Here is an 18,246-nt window from a genome sequence, read left to right on the forward strand (position 1 = left end):
CTTTCAGCTCTCCGTCGGGACGTGTGTTGGGCTCTCCGTCGGGACGTCTGTTGGGCTCTATGTCGGGATTTAGCTTACTTTCAGCTCTACGTCGGGACGTGTGTTGGTCTCTACGTCGGGACGTGTGTTGGGCTCTACGTCGGGACGTGTCTTGGGCTCTACATCTGGGTTTAGCTTACTTTCAGCTCTACGTCGGGACGTGTGCTGGGCTCTACGTCGGGACGTGTGCTGGGCTCTACATCAGGGTTTAGCTTACATTCAGCTCTACGTCGGGACATGTGTTGAGCTCTACGTCGGGACGTGTGTTGGGTTCTACGTCGGGACGTGTGTTGGGATCTACGTCGGGACGTGTGTTGGACTCTACGTCTGTAGTTAGCTAACATTCAGCTCTACGTCGGGACGTGTGTTGGGCTCTACGTCGGGACGTGTGTTGGGCTCTACGTCGGGACGTGTGTTGGGTTCTACGTCGGGACGTGTGTTGGGCTCTACGTCGGGACGTGAGTTGGGCTGTACGTGGGAACGTGTGTTGGGCTCTACGTCTGTAGTTACATAACTTTCAGCTCTACGTCGGGACGTGTGTTGGGCTCTACGTCGGGACGTGTGTTGGGCTCTACGTCGGGACGTGTGTTGGGCTCTACGTCTGTAGTTAGCTAACTTTCAGCTCTACGTCGGGACGTGTGTTGGGCTCTACGTCGCGACGTGTGTTGGGCTGTACGTGGGGACGTGTGTTGGGCTCTACGTCGGGACGTGCGTTGGACTCTACGTCGGGACGTGCGTTGGGCTCCACGTCGGGACGTCTGTTGTGCTCTACGTCAGGACGTGCGTTTGGCTCTATGTCGGGACGTGTGCTGGGCTCTACGTCGGGAATTAGCTTACTTTAAACTCTACGTCGGGACGTGCGTTGGGCTCCACGTCGGGACGTGCGTTGGGCTCTACGTCGGGACGTGCGTTGGGCTCTACATGAGGACTTAGCTTACTTTCAGCTCTACGTCGGGACGTGCGTTGGTCTCCACGTCGGGACGTGCGTTGGGCTTCACGTCGGGACGTGCGTTGGGCTCCACGTCGGGACGTGCGTTGGGCTCCACGTCGGGACATGCTTTGGGCTCTACGTCGGGACGTGCGTTGGGCTCTACGTCAGGGTTTAGCTTACTTCCAGCTCTACGTCGGGATGTGCGTTGGGCTCTACGTCGGGACGTGTGCTGGGCTCTAAGTCGGGACGTGTGCTGGGCTCTACATCGGGGTTTAGCTTACATTCAGCTCTACGTCGGGACATGTGTTGATCTCTACGTCGGGACGTGTGTTGGGCTCTAGGTCGGGAGGTGTGTTGGGCTGTACGTGGGGACGGGTGTTGGACTCTACGTCTGTAGTTAGCTAACTTTCAGCTCTATGTCGGGACGTGTGTTGGGCTCTACGTCGGGACGTGTGTTGGGCTCTACGTCGGGACGTGTGTTGGGCTCTACATCAGGGTTTAGCTTACTTTCAGCTCTACGTCGGGACGTGTGTTGGGCTCTACGTCGGGACGTGTGTTGGGCTCTACGTCGGCAAGTCTGTTGAGCTCTACGTCGGGACGTGTGTTCGGCTCTACGTCTGCAGTTAGCTAACTTTTAGCTCGACGTCGGGACGTGTGCTGGGCTCTACGTCGGGACGTGAGTTGGGTTCTACATCTGTAGTTAGCTAACTTTAGCTCTACGTCGGGACGTGGGTTGGTTTCTACATCTGTAGTTAGCTAACTTTCAGCTCTACGTCGGGACGTGTGTTGGGCTCTACATCGGGACGTGTGTTGGGCTCTACGTCGGGACGTGTGTTGGGCTCAACGTCGAGAATTAGCTTACTTTCAGCTCTCTGTCGGGACGTGTGTTGGGCTCTCCGTCGGGACGTGTGTTGGGCTCTCCGTCGGGACGTGTGTTGGGCTCTACGTCGGGACGTGTGTTGGGATCTACGTCGGGACGTGTGTTGGACTCTACGTCTGCAGTTAGCTAACTTTCAGCTCTACGTCGGGGCGTGTGTTGGGCTCTACGTCGGGAATTAGCTTACTTTCAGCTCTACGTCGGGACGTGCGTTGGACTCTACGTCGGGACGTGTGTTGGGCTCTACGTCGGGACGTGTGTTGGGCTCTAAGTCAGGACGTGAGTTGGGCTGTACGTGGGGACGTGTGTTGGGCTCTACGTCGGGACGTGAGTTGGGCTGTACGTCGGGACGTGAGTTGGGCTGTACGTCTGTAGTTACATAACTTTCAGCTCTACGTCGGGACATGCGTTGGGCTCTACGTCGCGCCGTGTGTAATGCTCTACGTCGCGACGTGTGTTGGGCTCTACGTCAGTAGTTAGCTAACTTTCAGCTCTACGACGGGACGTGTGTTGGGCTCTACGTCGGGACGTGTGTTGGGCTCTACATCAGGGTTTAGGTTACTTTCAGCTCTACGTCGGGACGTGTGTTGGGCTCTACGTCGGGCCGTGTGTTGGGCTCTACGTCGGGACGTGTGTTGGGCTCTACGTCTGTAGTTAGCTAACTTTCAGCTCTACGTCGGGATGTGTGTTGCGCTCTACGTCGGGACGTGTGTTGGGCTCTACGTCGGGACGTGTGTTGGGCTCTACATCTGGGTTTAGCTTACTTTCAGCTCTACATCGGGACATGTGCTGGGCTCTACGTCGGGACGTGTGTTGGGCTCTACGTCGGGACGTGTGTTGGGATCTACGTCGGGACGTGTGTTGGACTCTACGTCTGTAGTTAGCTAACTTTCAGCTCTACGTCGGGACGTGTGTTGGGCTCTACGTCGGGACGTGTGTTGGGCTCTACGTCGGCGTTTAGCTAACATTCAGCTCTATATCGGGACGTGTGTTGGGCTCTACGTCGGGACGTGTGTTGGGCTCTACGTCGAGAATTAGCTTACTTTCAGCTCTACGTCGGGACGTGCGTTGGGCTCTACGTCGGGACGTGTGTTGGGCTCTACGTCGGGACGTGCGTTGGGCTCTATCTCGGGACGTGCGTTGTGCTCTACATCGGGATTTAGCTTTCTTTCAGCTCTACGTCTGGACGTGCGTTGGGCTCTACGTCGGGAATTAGCTTACTTTCAGCTCTACGTCGGGACGTGCGTTGGACTCTACGTCGGGACGTGTGTTGGGCTCTACGTCGGGACGTGTGTTGGGCTCTACGTCGGGACGTGAGTTGGGCTGTACGTGGGGACGTGTGTTGGGCTCTACGTCTGTAGTTACATATCTTTAGGCTCTACGTCGGGACATGCGTTGGGCTCTACGCCGGGCCGTGTGTTGGGCTCTACGTCGGGCCGTGTGTTATGCTCTACGTCGGGACGTGTGTTGGGCTCTACGTCTGTAGTTAGCTAACTTTCAGCTCTACGACGGGACGTGTGTTGGTCTCTACGTCGGGACGTGTGTTGGGCTCTACATCAGGGTTTAGGTTACTTTCAGCTCTACGTCGGGACGTGTGTTGGGCTCTACGTCGGGACGTGTGTTGGGCTCAACGTCGAAAATTAGCTTACTTTCAGCTCTCCGTCGGGACGTGTGTTGGGCTCTCCGTCGGGACGTCTGTTGGGCTCTATGTCGGGATTTAGCGTACTTTCAGCTCTACGTCGGGACGTGTGTTGGTCTCTACGTCGGGACGTGTGTTGGGCTCTATTTCGGGACGTGTCTTGGGCTCTACATCTGGGTTTAGCTTACTTTCAGCTCTACGTCGGGACGTGTGCTGGGCTCTACGTCGGGACGTGTGCTGGGCTCTACATCAGGGTTTAGCTTACATTCAGCTCTACGTCGGGACATGTGTTGAGCTCTACGTCGGGACGTGTGTTGGGTTCTACGTCGGGCCGTGTGTTATGCTCTACGTCGGGACGTGTGTTGGGCTCTACGTCTGTAGTTAGCTAACTTTCAGCTCTACGACGGGACGTGTGTTGGGCTCTACGTCGGGACGTGTGTTGGGCTCTACGTCGGGACGTGTGTTGGGCTCTACATCAGGGTTTAGGTTACTTTCAGCTCTACGTCGGGACGTGTGTTGGGCTCTACGTCGGGACGTGTGTTGGGCTCAACGTCGAAAATTAGCTTACTTTCACCTCTCCGTCTGGACGTGTGTTGGGCTCTCCGTCGGGACGTGTGTTGGGCTCTATGTCGGGATTTAGCTTACTTTCAGCTCTACGTCGGGACGTGTGTTGGTCTCTACGTCGGGACGTGTGTTGGGCTCTACGTCGGGACGTGTCTTGGGCTCTACATCTGGGTTTAGCTTACTTTCAGCTCTACGTCGGGACGTGTGCTGGGCTCTACGTCGGGACGTGTGCTGGGCTCTACATCAGGGTTTAGCTTACATTCAGCTCTACGTCGGGACATGTGTTGAGCTCTACGTCGGGACGTGTGTTGGGTTCTACGTCGGGACGTGTGTTGGGATCTACGTCTGTAGTTAGCTAACTTTCAGCTCTACGTCGGGACGTGTGTTGGGCTCTACGTCGGGACGTGTGTTGGGCTCTACGTCGGGGTATAGCTAACCTTCAGCTCTACGTCGGGACGTGTGTTGGGCTCTACGTCGGGACGTGTGTTGGGTTCTACGTCGGGACGTGTGTTGGGCTCTACGTCGGGACGTGAGTTGGGCTGTACGTGGGAACGTGTGTTGGGCTCTACGTCTGTAGTTACATAACTTTCAGCTCTACGTCGGGACGTGTGTTGGGCTCTACGTCGGGACGTGTGTTGGGCTCTACGTCTGTAGTTAGCTAACTTTCAGCTCTACGTCGGGACGTGTGTTGGGCTCTACGTCGCGACGTGTGTTGGGCTGTACGTGGGGACGTGTGTTGGGCTCTACGTCGGGACGTGTGTTGGCCTCTACGTCAGGACGTGTGTTGGGCTGTACGTGGGGACGTGTGTTGGGCTCTACGTCGGGACGTGAGTTGGGCTGTACGTGGGGACGTGTGTTGGGATCTACGTCGGGCCATGTGTTGTGCTCTACGTCGGGACGTGTGTTGGGCTCTACGTCTGTAGTTAGCTAACTTTCAGCTCTACGTCGGGATGTGTGTTGGGCTCTACGTCGGGACGTGTGTTGGGCTCTACGTCGGGACGTGTGTTGGGCTCTACATCTGGGTTTAGCTTACGCTGGGCTCTACGTCGGGACGTGTGCTGGGCTCTACATCAGGGTTTAGCTTACATTCAGCTCTACGTCGGGACATGTGTTGAGCTCTACGTCGGGACGTGTGTTGGGCTCTACGTCGGGACGTGTGTTGGGATCTACGTCGGGACGTGTGTTGGACTCTACGTCTGCAGTTAGCTAACTTTCAGCTCTACGTCGGGGCGTGTGTTGGGCTCTACGTCGGGAATTAGCTTACTTTCAGCTCTACGTCGGGACGTGCGTTGGACTCTACGTCGGGACGTGTGTTGGGCTCTACGTCGGGACGTGTGTTGGGCTCTACGTCGGGACGTGAGTTGGGCTGTACGTCTGTAGTTACATAACTTTCAGCTCTACGTCGGGACATGCGTTGGGCTCTACGTCGCGCCGTGTGTTATGCTCTACGTCGGGACGTGTGTTGGGCTCTACGTCAGTAGTTAGCTAACTTTCAGCTCTACGACGGGACGTGTGTTGGGCTCTACGTCGGGACGTGTGTTGGGCTCTACATCAGGGTTTAGGTTACTTTCAGCTCTACGTCGGGACGTGTGTTGGGCTCTACGTCGGGCCGTGTGTTGGGCTCTACGTCGGGACGTGTGTTGGGCTCTACGTCTGTAGTTAGCTAACTTTCAGCTCTACGTCGGGATGTGTGTTGGGCTCTACGTCGGGACGTGTGTTGGGCTCTACGTCGGCGTTTAGCTAACATTCAGCTCTATATCGGGACGTGTGTTGGGCTCTACGTCGGGACGTGTGTTGGGCTCTACGTCGAGAATTAGCTTACTTTCAGCTCTACGTCGGGACGTGCGTTGGGCTCTACGTCGGGACGTGTGTTGGGCTCTACGTCGGGACGTGCGTTGGGCTCTATCTCGGGACGTGCGTTGTGCTCTACATCGGGATTTAGCTTTCTTTCAGCTCTACGTCTGGACGTGCGTTGGGCTCTACGTCGGGAATTAGCTTACTTTCAGCTCTACGTCGGGACGTGCGTTTGACTCTACGTCGGGACGTGTGTTGGGCTCTACGTCGGGACGTGTGTTGGGCTCTACGTCGGGACGTGAGTTGGGCTGTACGTGGGGACGTGTGTTGGGCTCTACGTCTGTAGTTACATAACTTTAGGCTCTACGTCGGGACATGCGTTGGGCTCTACGTCGGGCCGTGTGTTGGGCTCTACGTCGGGCCGTGTGTTATGCTCTACGTCGGGACGTGTGTTGGGCTCTACGTCTGTAGTTAGCTAACTTTCAGCTCTACGACGGGACGTGTGTTGGGCTCTACGTCGGGACGTGTGTTGGGCTCTACGTCGGGACGTGTGTTGGGCTCTACATCAGGGTTTAGGTTACTTTCAGCTCTACGTCGGGACGTGTGTTGGGCTCTACGTCGGGACGTGTGTTGGGCTCAACGTCGAAAATTACCTTACTTTCAGCTCTCCGTCGGGACGTGTGTTGGGCTCTCCGTCGGGACGTCTGTTGGGCTCTATGTCGGGATTTAGCTTACTTTCAGCTCTACGTCGGGACGTGTGTTGGTCTCTACGTCGGGACGTGTGTTGGGCTCTACGTCGGGACGTGTCTTGGGCTCTACATCTGGGTTTAGCTTACTTTCAGCTCTACGTCGGGACGTGTGCTGGGCTCTACGTCGGGACGTGTGCTGGGCTCTACATCAGGGTTTAGCTTACATTCAGCTCTACGTCGGGACATGTGTTGAGCTCTACGTCGGGACGTGTGTTGGGTTCTACGTCGGGCCGTGTGTTATGCTCTACGTCGGGACGTGTGTTGGGCTCTACGTCTGTAGTTAGCTAACTTTCAGCTCTACGACGGGACGTGTGTTGGGCTCTACGTCGGGACGTGTGTTGGGCTCTACATCAGGGTTTAGGTTACTTTCAGCTCTACGTCGGGACGTGTGTTGGGCTCTACGTCGGGACGTGTGTTGGGCTCAACGTCGAAAATTAGCTTACTTTCAGCTCTCCGTCGGGACGTGTGTTGGGCTCTCCGTCGGGACGTCTGTTGGGCTCTATGTCGGGATTTAGCTTACTTTCAGCTCTACGTCGGGACGTGTGTTGGTCTCTACGTCGGGACGTGTGTTGGGCTCTACGTCGGGACGTGTGCTGGGCTCTACATCAGGGTTTAGCTTACATTCAGCTCTACGTCGGGACATGTGTTGAGCTCTACGTCGGGACGTGTGTTGGGTTCTACGTCGGGACGTGTGTTGGGATCTACGTCGGGACGTGTGTTGGACTCTACGTCTGTAGTTAGCTAACTTTCAGCTCTACGTCGGGACGTGTGTTGGGCTCTACGTCGGGACGTGTGTTGGGCTCTACGTCGGGGTATAGCTAACCTTCAGCTCTACGTCGGGACGTGTGTTGGGCTCTACGTCGGGACGTGTGTTGGGTTCTATGTCGGGACGTGTGTTGGGCTCTACGTCGGGACGTGAGTTGGGCTGTACGTGGGAACGTGTGTTGGGCTCTACGTCTGTAGTTACATAACTTTCAGCTCTACGTCGGGACGTGTGTTGGGCTCTACGTCGGGACGTGTGTTGGGCTCTACGTCGGGACGTGTGTTGGGCTCTACGTCTGTAGTTAGCTAACTTTCAGCTCTACGTCGGGACGTGTGTTGGGCTCTACGTCGCGACGTGTGTTGGGCTGTACGTGGGGACGTGTGTTGGGCTCTACGTCGGGACGTGCGTTGGGCTCCACGTCGGGACGTCTGTTGGGCTCTACGTCGGGACGTGCGTTTTGCTCTATGTCGGGACATGTGCTGGGCTCTACGTCGGGAATTAGCTTACTTTAAACTCTACGTCGGGACGTGCGTTGGGCTCTACGTCGGGACGTGCGTTGGGCTCTACATGAGGACTTAGCTTACTTTCAGCTCTACGTCGGGACGTGCGTTGGTCTCCACGTCGGGACGTGCGTTGGGCTTTACGTCGGGACGTGCGTTGGGCTCCACGTCGGGACGTGCGTTGGGCTCCACGTCGGGACATGCTTTGGGCTCTACGTCGGGACGTGCGTTGGGCTCTCCGTCGGGACGTGTGCTGGGCTCTAAGTCGGGACGTGTGCTGGGCTCTACATCGGGGTTTAGCTTACATTCAGCTCTACGTCGGGACATGTGTTGAGCTCTACGTCGGGACGTGTGTTGGGCTCTAGGTCGGGACGTGTGTTGGGCTGTACGTGGGGACGGGTGTTGGACTCTACGTCTGTAGTTAGCTAACTTTCAGCTCTATGTCGGGACGTGTGTTGGGCTCTACGTCGGGACGTGTGTTGGGCTCTACGTCGGGACATGTGTTGCGCTCTACATCAGGGTTTAGCTTACTTTCAGCTGTACGTCGGGACGTGTGTTGGGCTCTACGTCGGGACGTGTGTTGGGCTCTACGTCGGCAAGTCTGTTGAGCTCTACGTCGGGACGTGTGTTCGGCTCTACGTCTGCAGTTAGCTAACTTTTAGCTCGACGTCGGGACGTGTGCTGGGCTCTAGGTCGGGACGTGGGTTGGGTTCTACATCTGTAGTTAGCTAACTTTCAGCTCTACGTCGGGACGTGTGTTGGGCTCTACGTCGGGACGTGTGTTGGGCTCTACGTCGGGACGTGTGTTGGGCTCAACGTCGAGAATTAGCTTACTTTCAGCTCTCCGTCGGGACGTGTGTTGGGCTCTCCGTCGGGACGTGTGTTGGGCTCTACGTCGGGATTTAGCTTACTTTCAGCTCTACGTCGGGACGTGTGTTGGGCTCTACGTCGGGACGTGTGTTGGGCTCTACATCTGGGTTTAGCTTACTTTCAGCTCTACGTCGGGACGTGTGCTGGGCTCTACGTCGGGACGTGTGCTGGGCTCTACGTTGGGACGTGTGGTGGGCTCTACATCGGGGTTTAGCTTACATTCAGGTCTACATCGGGACATGTGTTGAGCTCTACGTCGGGACGTGTGATGGGCTCTAGGTCGGGACGTGTGTTGGGCTCTACGTCGGGACGTGTGTTGGACTCTACGTCTGTAGTTAGCTAACTTTCAGCTCTACGTCGGGACGTGTGTTGGGCTCTACGTCGTGGTTTAGCTAACATTCAGCTCTATATCGGGACGTGTGTTGGGCTCTACGTCGGGACGTGTGTTGGGTTCTACGTCGGGACGTGTGTTGGCCCCTACGTCAGGACGTGTGTTGGACTGTACGTGGGGACGTGTGTTGGGCTCTACGTCGGGACGTGAGTTGGGCTGTACGTGGGGACGTGTGTTGGGCTCTACGTCGGGCCGTGTGTTGTGCTCTACGTCGGGACGTGTGTTGGGCTCTACGTCTGTAGTTAGCTAACTTTCAGCTCTACGTCGGGATGTGTGTTGGGCTCTACGTCGGGCCGTGTGTTGGGCTCTACGTCGGGACGTGTGTTGGGCTGTACATCTGGGTTTAGCTTACGCTGGGCTCTACGTCGGGACGTGTGCTGGGCTCTACATCAGGGTTTAGCTTACATTCAGCTCTACGTCGGGACATGTGTTGAGCTCTACGTCGGGACGTGTGTTGGGCTCTACGTCGGGACGTGTGTTGGGATCTACGTCGGGACGTGTGTTGGACTCTACGTCTGCAGTTAGCTAACTTTCAGCTCTACGTCGGGGCGTGTGTTTGGCTCTACGTCGGGAATTAGCTTACTTTCAGCTCTACGTCGGGACGTGCGTTGGACTCTACGTCGGGACGTGTGTTGGGCTCTACGTCGGGACGTGTGTTGGGCTCTACGTCGGGACGTGAGTTGGGCTGTACGTGGGGACGTGTGTTGGGCTCTACGTCTGTAGTTACATAACTTTCAGCTCTACGTCGGGACATGCGTTGGGCTCTACGTCGCGCCGTGTGTTATGCTCTACGTCGGGACGTGTGTTGGGCTCTACGTCAGTAGTTAGCTAACTTTCAGCTCTACGACGGGACGTGTGTTGGGCTATACGTCGGGACGTGTGTTGGGCTCTACGTCGGGACGTGTGTTGGGCTCTACGTCAGGGTTTAGGTTACTTTCAGCTCTACGTCGGGACGTGTGTTGGGCTCTACGTCGGGACGTGTGTTGGGCTCAACGTCGAAAATTAGCTTACTTTCAGCTCTCCGTCGGGACGTGTGTTGGGCTCTCCGTCGGGACGTCTGTTTTGCTCTACGTCGGGACGTGTCTTGGGCTCTACATCTGGGTTTAGCTTACTTTCAGCTCTACGTCGGGACGTGTGCTGGGCTCTACGTCGGGACGTGTGCTGGGCTCTACATCAGGGTTTAGCTTACATTCAGCTCTACGTCGGGACATGTGTTGAGCTCTACGTCGGGACGTGTGTTGGGTTCTACGTCGGGACGTGTGTTGGGTTCTACGTCGGGACGTGTGTTGGGATCTACGTCGGGACGTGTGTTGGACTCTACGTCTGTAGTTAGCTAACTTTCAGCTCTACGTCGGGACGTGTGTTGGGCTCTACGTCGGGACGTGTGTTGGGCTCTACGTCGGGGTATAGCTAACCTTCAACTCTATATCGGGACGTGTGTTGGGCTCTACGTCGGGACGTGTGTTGGGTTCTACGTCGGGACGTGTGTTGGGCTCTACGTCGGGACGTGAGTTGGGCTGTACGTGGGAACGTGTGTTGGGCTCTACATCTGTAGTTAGCTAACTTTCAGCTCTACGTCGGGACGTGTGTTGGGCTCTACGTCGGGACGTGTGTTGGGCTCTACGTCGGGACGTGTGTTGGGCTCTACGTCTGTAGTTAGCTAACTTTCAGCTCTACGTCGGGACGTGTGTTGGGCTCTACGTCGCGACGTGTGTTGGGCTGTACGTGGGGACGTGTGTTGGGCTCTACGTCGGGACATGTGTTGGGCTCTACGTCGGGACGTGTGTTGGGCTCTACATCAGGGTTTAGGTTACTTTAAGCTCTACGTCGGGCCGTGTTTTGGGCTCTACGTCGGGACGTGTGTTGGGCTCTACGTCGGGACGTGTGTTGGGCTCTACGTCGGGATGTGTGTTGGGCTCTATGTCGACAATTAGCTTCCTTTCAGCTCTACGTCGGGACGTGTGTTGGGCTCTGCGTCGGGACGTGCGTTGGGCTCTACGTCGGGACGTGCTTTGGGCTCTATGTCGGGACGTGCGTTGGGCTCTACATCGGGATTTAGCTTTCTTTCAGCTCTACGTCGGGATGTGCGTTGGGCTCTACGTCGGGAATTAGCTTACTTTCAGCTCTACGTCGGGACGTGCGTTGGACTCTACGTCGGGACGTGCGTTGGGCTCCACGTCGGGACGTCTGTTGGGCTCTACGTTGGGACGTGCGTTGGGCTCCACGTCGGGACGTGCGTTGGGCTCCACGTTGGGACGTGCGTTGGGCTCTACGTCGGGACGTGCGTTGGGCTCTACATGAGGATTTAGCTTACTTTCAGCTCTACGTCGGGACGTGCGTTGGGCTCCACGTCGGTACGTGCGTTTGGCTTCACGTCGGGACGTGCGTTGGGCTCCACGTCGGGACATGCTTTGGGCTCTACGTCGGGACGTGCGTTGGGCTCTACGTCAGGGTTTAGCTTACTTTCAGCTCTATGTCGGGATGTGCGTTGGGCTCCAAGTCGGGACGAGCGTTGGGCTCCACGTCAGGACGTGCGTTGGGCTCCACGTCGGGACGTGCGTTGGGCTCCACTTCGGGACGTGCGTTGGGCGCTACGTCAGGGTTTAGCTTACTTTCAGCTCTACGTCGGGACGTGCGTTGGGATCCACGTCGGGACGTGCGTTGGGCTCTACGTCAGGGTATATCTTACTTTCAGCTCTATGTCGGGACGTGCGTTGGGCTCCACGTCGGGACGTGCGTTGGGCTCTACGTCGGGACGTGCGTTGGGCTCTACATCAGGATTTAGCTTACTTTCAGCTCTACGTCAGGAAATGCGTTGGGCTCCACGTTGGGACGTGCGTTGGGCTCCACGTCAGGACGTGCGTTGGCCTCTATGTCGGGACGTGCGTTGGGCTCCACTTTAGGACGTGCGTTGGGCTCCACGTCGGGACGTGCGTTGGCCTCTACGTCGGGACGTGCATTGGGCTTTACGTCGGGACGTGTTTTGGGCTGTACGTCGGGACGTGTGTTGGGCTCTACGTCGGGACGTGCGTTGGGCTCTACGTCGGGACGTGCGTTGGGCTCTACGTCGGGAATTAGCTTACTTTCAGCTCTACGTCGGGACGTGTGTTGGGCTCTACGTCGGGACGTGTGTTGGGCTCTACGTCGAATTTAGCTAACATTCAGCTCTATATCAGGACGTGTGTTGGGCTCTACGTCGGGACGTGAGTTGGGCTGTACGTGGGGACGTGTGTTGGGCTCTACGTCAGGACGTGAGTTGGGCTGTACGAGGGGACGTGTGTTGGGCTCTACATCGGGACGTGTGTTGGGCTCTACGTCGGGACGTGTGTTGGGCTGTACATCTGGGTTTAGCTTACTTTCAGCTCTACGTCGGGACGTGTGTTGGGCTCTACGTCGGGACGTCTGTTGGGCTCTACGTCGGGACGTGTGTTGGGCTCTACGTCGGGAAGTTTGTTGGGCTCTACATCTGGGTTTAGCTTACTTTCAGCTCTACGTCGGGACGTGTGCTGGGCTCTACGTCGGGACGTGTGCTGGGCTCTACGTCGGGATTGTGCCGGGCTCTACATCGGGGTTTAGCTTACATTCAGATCTACGTCGGGACGTGTGTTGAGCTCTACGTCGGGACGTGTGTTGGGCTCTAGGTCGGGACGTGTGTTGGGCTCTACGTCGGGACGTGTGTTGGGCTCTACGTCTGTAAATAGCTAACTTTCAGCTGTACGTCGGGACGTGTGTTGGGCTCTACGTCGGGACGTTTGTTGGGCTCTACGTTTGTAGTTAGCTAACTTTCAGATCTACGTCGGGACGTGTGTTGGGCTCTACGTCGGGACGTATGTTGGGCTCTACGTCGGGACGTGTGTTGGGCTCTACGTCGGGACGTGTGTTGGGCTCTATGTCAGGATTTAGCTTATTTCAGCTCTTTGTCGGGACGTGTGTTGGGCTATACGTCGGGACGTGTGTTGGGCTCTACGTCGAGAATTAGCTTACTTTCAGCTCTACGTCGGGACGTGTGCTGGGCTCTACATCGGGGTTTAGCTTACATTCAGCTCTACGTCGGGACGTGTGTTGGGCTCTACATCAGGGTTTAGGTTACTTTCAGCTCTACGTTGGGACGTGTGTTGGGCTCTACGTCGGGACGTGTGTTGGGCTCTACGTCGGGACGTGTGTTGGGCTCTACGTCGGGACGTCTGTTGGGCTCTACATCTGGTTTTACCTTACTTTCAGCTCTACGTCGGGACGTGTGCTGGGCTCTACGTCGGGACGTGTGCTGGGCTCTACGTCGGGATTGTGCTGGGCTCTACATCGGGGTTTAGCTTACATTCAGATCTACGTCGGGACGTGTGTTGAGCTCTACGTCGGGACGTGTGTTGGGCTCTAGGTCGGGACGTGTGTTGGGCTCTACGTCGGGACGTGTGTTGGGCTCTACGTCTGTAGATAGCTAACTTTCAGCTGTACGTCGGGACGTGTGTTGGGCTCTACGTCGGGACGTGTTTTGGGCTCTACGTCTGTAGTTAGCTAACTTTCAGCTCTACGTCGGGACGTGTGTTGGGCTCTACGTCGGGACGTGTGTTGGGCTCTACGTCGGGACGTGTGTTGGGCTCTATGTCAGGATTTAGCTGATTTCAGCTCTACGTCGGGACGTGTGTTGGGCTATACGTCGGGACGTGTGTTGGGCTCTACGTCGAGAATTAGCTTACTTTCAGCTCTACGTCGGGACGTGTGCTGGGCTCTACATCGGGGTTTAGCTTACATTCAGCTCTACGTCGGGACGTGTGTTGGGCTCTACATCAGGGTTTAGGTTACTTTCAGCTCTACGTCGGGACGTGTGTTGGGCTCTCCGTCGGGATGTGTGTTGGGCTCTACGTCGGGACGTGGGTTGGGCTCTACGTCGGGACGTGTGTTGGGCTCTACATCTGGGTTTAGCTTACTTTCAGCTCTACGTCGGGACGTGTGTTGGGCTCTACGTCGGGACGTGTGTTGGGCTCTACGTCGGGACGTGTGTTGGGCTCTACATCTGGGTTTAGCTTACTTTCAGCTCTACGTCGGGACGTGTGCTGGGCTCTACGTCGGGACGTGTGCTGGGCTCTACGTCGGGATTGTGCTGGGCTCTACATCGGGGTTTAGCTTACATTCAGATCTACGTCGGGACGTGTGTTGAGCTCTACGTCGGGACGTGTGTTGGGCTCTAGGTCGGGACGTGTGTTGGACTCTACGTCTGTAGTTAGCTAACTTTCAGCTCTACGTCGGGACGTGTGTTGGGCTCTACGTCGGGACGTGTGTTGGGCTCTACGTCGAATGTAGCTAACATTCAGCTCTATATCAGGACGTGTGTTGGGCTCTACGTCGGGACGTGAGTTGGGCTGTACGTGGGGACGTGTGTTGGGCTCTACGTCAGGTCGTGAGTTGGGCTGTACGAGGGGACGTGTGTTGGGCTCTACATAGGGACGTGTGTTGGGCTCTAGGTCGGGACGTGTGTTGGACTCTACGTCTGTAGTTAGCTAACTTTCAGCTCTACGTCGGGACGGTGTTGGGCTGTATGTCGGGACGTGTGTTGGGCTCTACGTCGGGGTTTAGCTAACATTCAGCTCTATATCGGGACGTGTGTTTGGCTCTACGTCGGGACGTGTGTTGGGTTCTACGTAGGGACGTGTGTTCGGCTCTACGTCGGGACGTGAGTTGGGCTGTACGTGGGGACGTGTTTTGGGCTCTACGTCGGGACGTGAGTTAAGCTGTACGTGGGGACGTGTGTTGGGCTCTACGTCGGGATTTAGCTTACTTTCAGCTCTACGTCGGGATTTATCTTACTTTCAGCTCTACATCGGGCCGTGTGTTCGGCTCTACGTCGGGACGTGTGTTGGGCTCTACGTCGGGATTTAGCTTACTTTCAGCTCTACGTCGGGACGTGTGTTGGGCTCTACGTCGGGACGTGTGTTGGGCTCTACATCTGGGTTTAGATTACATTCAGCTCTACGTCGGGACGTGTGCTGGGCTCTACGTTGGGACGTGTGTTGGGCTCTACGTCGAGACGTGTGTTGGGCTCTACGTCGGGGTTTAGCTTACTTTCATTTCTACGTCGGGACGTGTTTTGAGCTCTACGTCGGGACGTGTGTTGGGCTCTACGTCGGGACGTGTGCTGGGCTCTACTTCGGGATTGTGCTGGGCTCTACGTCGGGGTGTAGCTAACATTCAGCTCTACTTCGGGACGTGTGTTGGGCTCTACGTCGGGACGTGTGTTGAGTTCTACGTCGGGACGTGTGTTGGGCTCTATGTCGGGACGTGAGTTGGGCTGTACGTGGGGATGTGTGTTGGGCTCTACGTCTGTAGTTACATAACTTTCAGCTCTACGTCGGGACGTGTGTTGGGCTCTACGTCGGGACGTGTGTTGGGCTCTACGTCCGGACGTGTGTTGGGCTCTACATCTGGGTTTAGCTTACTTGCAGCTCTACGTCGGGACGTGTGCTGGGCTCTACGTCAGGACTTGTGCTGTGCTCTACGTCGGGACGTGTGCTGGGCTCTATGTCGAGACGTGTGTTGCGCTCTACGTCGGGGTTTAGCTTACATTCAGCTCTACGTCGGGACGTGTGTTGGGCTCTACGTCGGGATGTGCGTTGGGCTCTACGTCGGGAATTAGCTTACTTTCAGCTCTACCTCGGGACGTGTGTTGCGCTATACGTCGGGACTTGTGTTGGGCTCTACGTCCGTAGTTCGCTAATATTCAGCTCTACGTCGGGACGTGTGTTGGACTCTACGTCTGTAGTTACCTAACTTTCAGCTGTACGTCGGTACGTGGGTTGGGTTCTACATCTGTAGTTACCTAACTTTCATCTCTACGTCGGGATGTGGGTTGGGTTCTACATCTGTAGTTAGCTAACTTTCAGCTCTACGTCGGGACGTGTGTTGGGCTCTACGTCGGGACGTGTGTTAGGCTCTACGTCGGGACGTGTGTTGGGCTCTACGTCGAGAATTAGCTTACTTTCAGCTCTACATCGGGACGTGTGTTGGGCTCTCCGTCGGGACGTGTCTTGGGCTCTACGTCGGGATTTAGGTTACTTTCAGCTCTACGTCGGGACGTGTGTTGGGCTCTACGTCGGGACGTGTGTTGGGCTCTACGTCGGGACGTGGGTTGGGTTCTACATCTGTAGTTAGCTAACTTTCAACTCTACGTCGGGATGTGGGCTGGGTTCTAAATCTGTATTTAGCTAACTTTCAGCTCTATATCGGGACGTGTGTTGGGCTCTCCGTCGGGACGTGTGTTGGGCTCTCCGTCGGGACGTGTGTTGGGCTCTACATCGGGACGTGTGTTGGGCTCTACATCTGGGTTTAGCTTACTTTCAGCTCTACGTCGGGACGTGAGTTGGGCTGTACGTGGGGACGTGTGTTGGGCTCTACGTCGGGATTTAGCTTACTTTCAGCTCTACGTCGGGATTTATCTTACTTTCAGCTCTACATCGGGCCGTGTGTTCGGCTCTACGTTGGGACGTGTGTTGGGCTCTACGTCGGGATTTAGCTTACTTTCAGCTCTACGTCGGGACGTGTGTTGGGCTCTACGTCGGGACGTGTGTTGGGCTCTACATCTGGGTTTAAATTACATTCAGCTCTACGTCGGGACGTGTGCTGGGCTCTACGTTGGGACGTGTGTTGGGCTCTACGTCGAGACGTGTGTTGGGCTCTACGTCGGGGTTTAGCTTACTTTCATTTCTACGTCGGGACGTGTTTTGAGCTCTACGTCGGGACGTGTGTTGGGCTCTACGTCGGGACGTGTGCTGGGCTCTACTTCGGGATTGTGCTGGGCTCTACGTCGGGGTTTAGCTAACATTCAGCTCTACTTCGGGACGTGTGTTGGGCTCTACGTCGGGACGTGTTTTGAGTTCTACGTCGGGACGTGTGTTGGGCTCTATGTCGGGACGTGAGTTGGGCTGTACGTGGGGATGTGTGTTGGGCTCTACGTCTGTAGTTACATAACTTTCAGCTCTACGTCGTGACGTGTGTTGGGCTCTACGTCGGGACGTGTGTTGGGCTCTACGTCCGGACGTGTGTTGGGCTCTACATCTGGGTTTAGCTTACTTGCAGCTCTACGTCGGGACGTGTGCTGGGCTCTACGTCAGGACTTGTGCTGTGCTCTACGTCGGGACGTGTGCTGGGCTCTATGTCGAGACGTGTGTTGCGCTCTACGTCGGGGTTTAGCTTACATTCAGCTCTACGTCGGGACGTGTGTTGGGCTCTACGTCGGGATGTGCGTTGGGCTCTACGTCGGGAATTAGCTTACTTTCAGCTCTACCTCGGGACGTGTGTTGCGCTATACGTCGGGACTTGTGTTGGGCTCTACGTCCGTAGTTCGCTAATATTCAGCTCTACGTCGGGACGTGTGTTGGACTCTACGTCTGTAGTTACCTAACTTTCAGCTGTACGTCGGTACGTGGGTTGGGTTCTACATCTGTAGTTACCTAACTTTCATCTCTACGTCGGGATGTGGGTTGGGTTCTACATCTGTAGTTAGCTAACTTTCAGCTCTACGTCGGGACGTGTGTTGGGCTCTACGTCGGGACGTGTGTTAGGCTCTACGTCGGGACGTGTGTTGGGCTCTACGTCGAGAATTAGCTTACTTTCAGCTCTACATCGGGACGTGTGTTGGGCTCTCCGTCGGGACGTGTCTTGGGCTCTACGTCGGGATTTAGGTTACTTTCAGCTCTACGTCGGGACGTGTGTTGGGCTCTACGTCGGGACGTGTGTTGGGCTCTACGTCGGGACGTGGGTTGGGTTCTACATCTGTAGTTAGCTAACTTTCAACTCTACGTCGGGATGTGGGCTGGGTTCTAAATCTGTATTTAGCTAACTTTCAGCTCTATATCGGGACGTGTGTTGGGCTCTCCGTCGGGACGTGTGTTGGGCTCTCCGTCGGGACGTGTGTTGGGCTCTACATCGGGACGTGTGTTGGGCTCTACATCTGGGTTTAGCTTACTTTCAGCTCTACGTCGGGACGTGTGTTGGGCTCTACGTCGGGACGTCTGTTGGGATCTACGTCGGGACGTGGGTTGGCCTCTGCGTCGGGAAGTTTGTTGGGCTCTACATCTGGGTTTAGCTTACTTTCAGCTCTACGTCGGGACATGTGCTGGGCTCTACGTCGGGACGTGT

Source organism: Leptosomus discolor, chromosome 24 (genome assembly GCF_034619465.1).
Source record: "Leptosomus discolor isolate bLepDis1 chromosome 24, bLepDis1.hap2, whole genome shotgun sequence".
NCBI classification, from domain to species: Eukaryota; Metazoa; Chordata; class Aves; order Leptosomiformes; family Leptosomidae; genus Leptosomus; species Leptosomus discolor.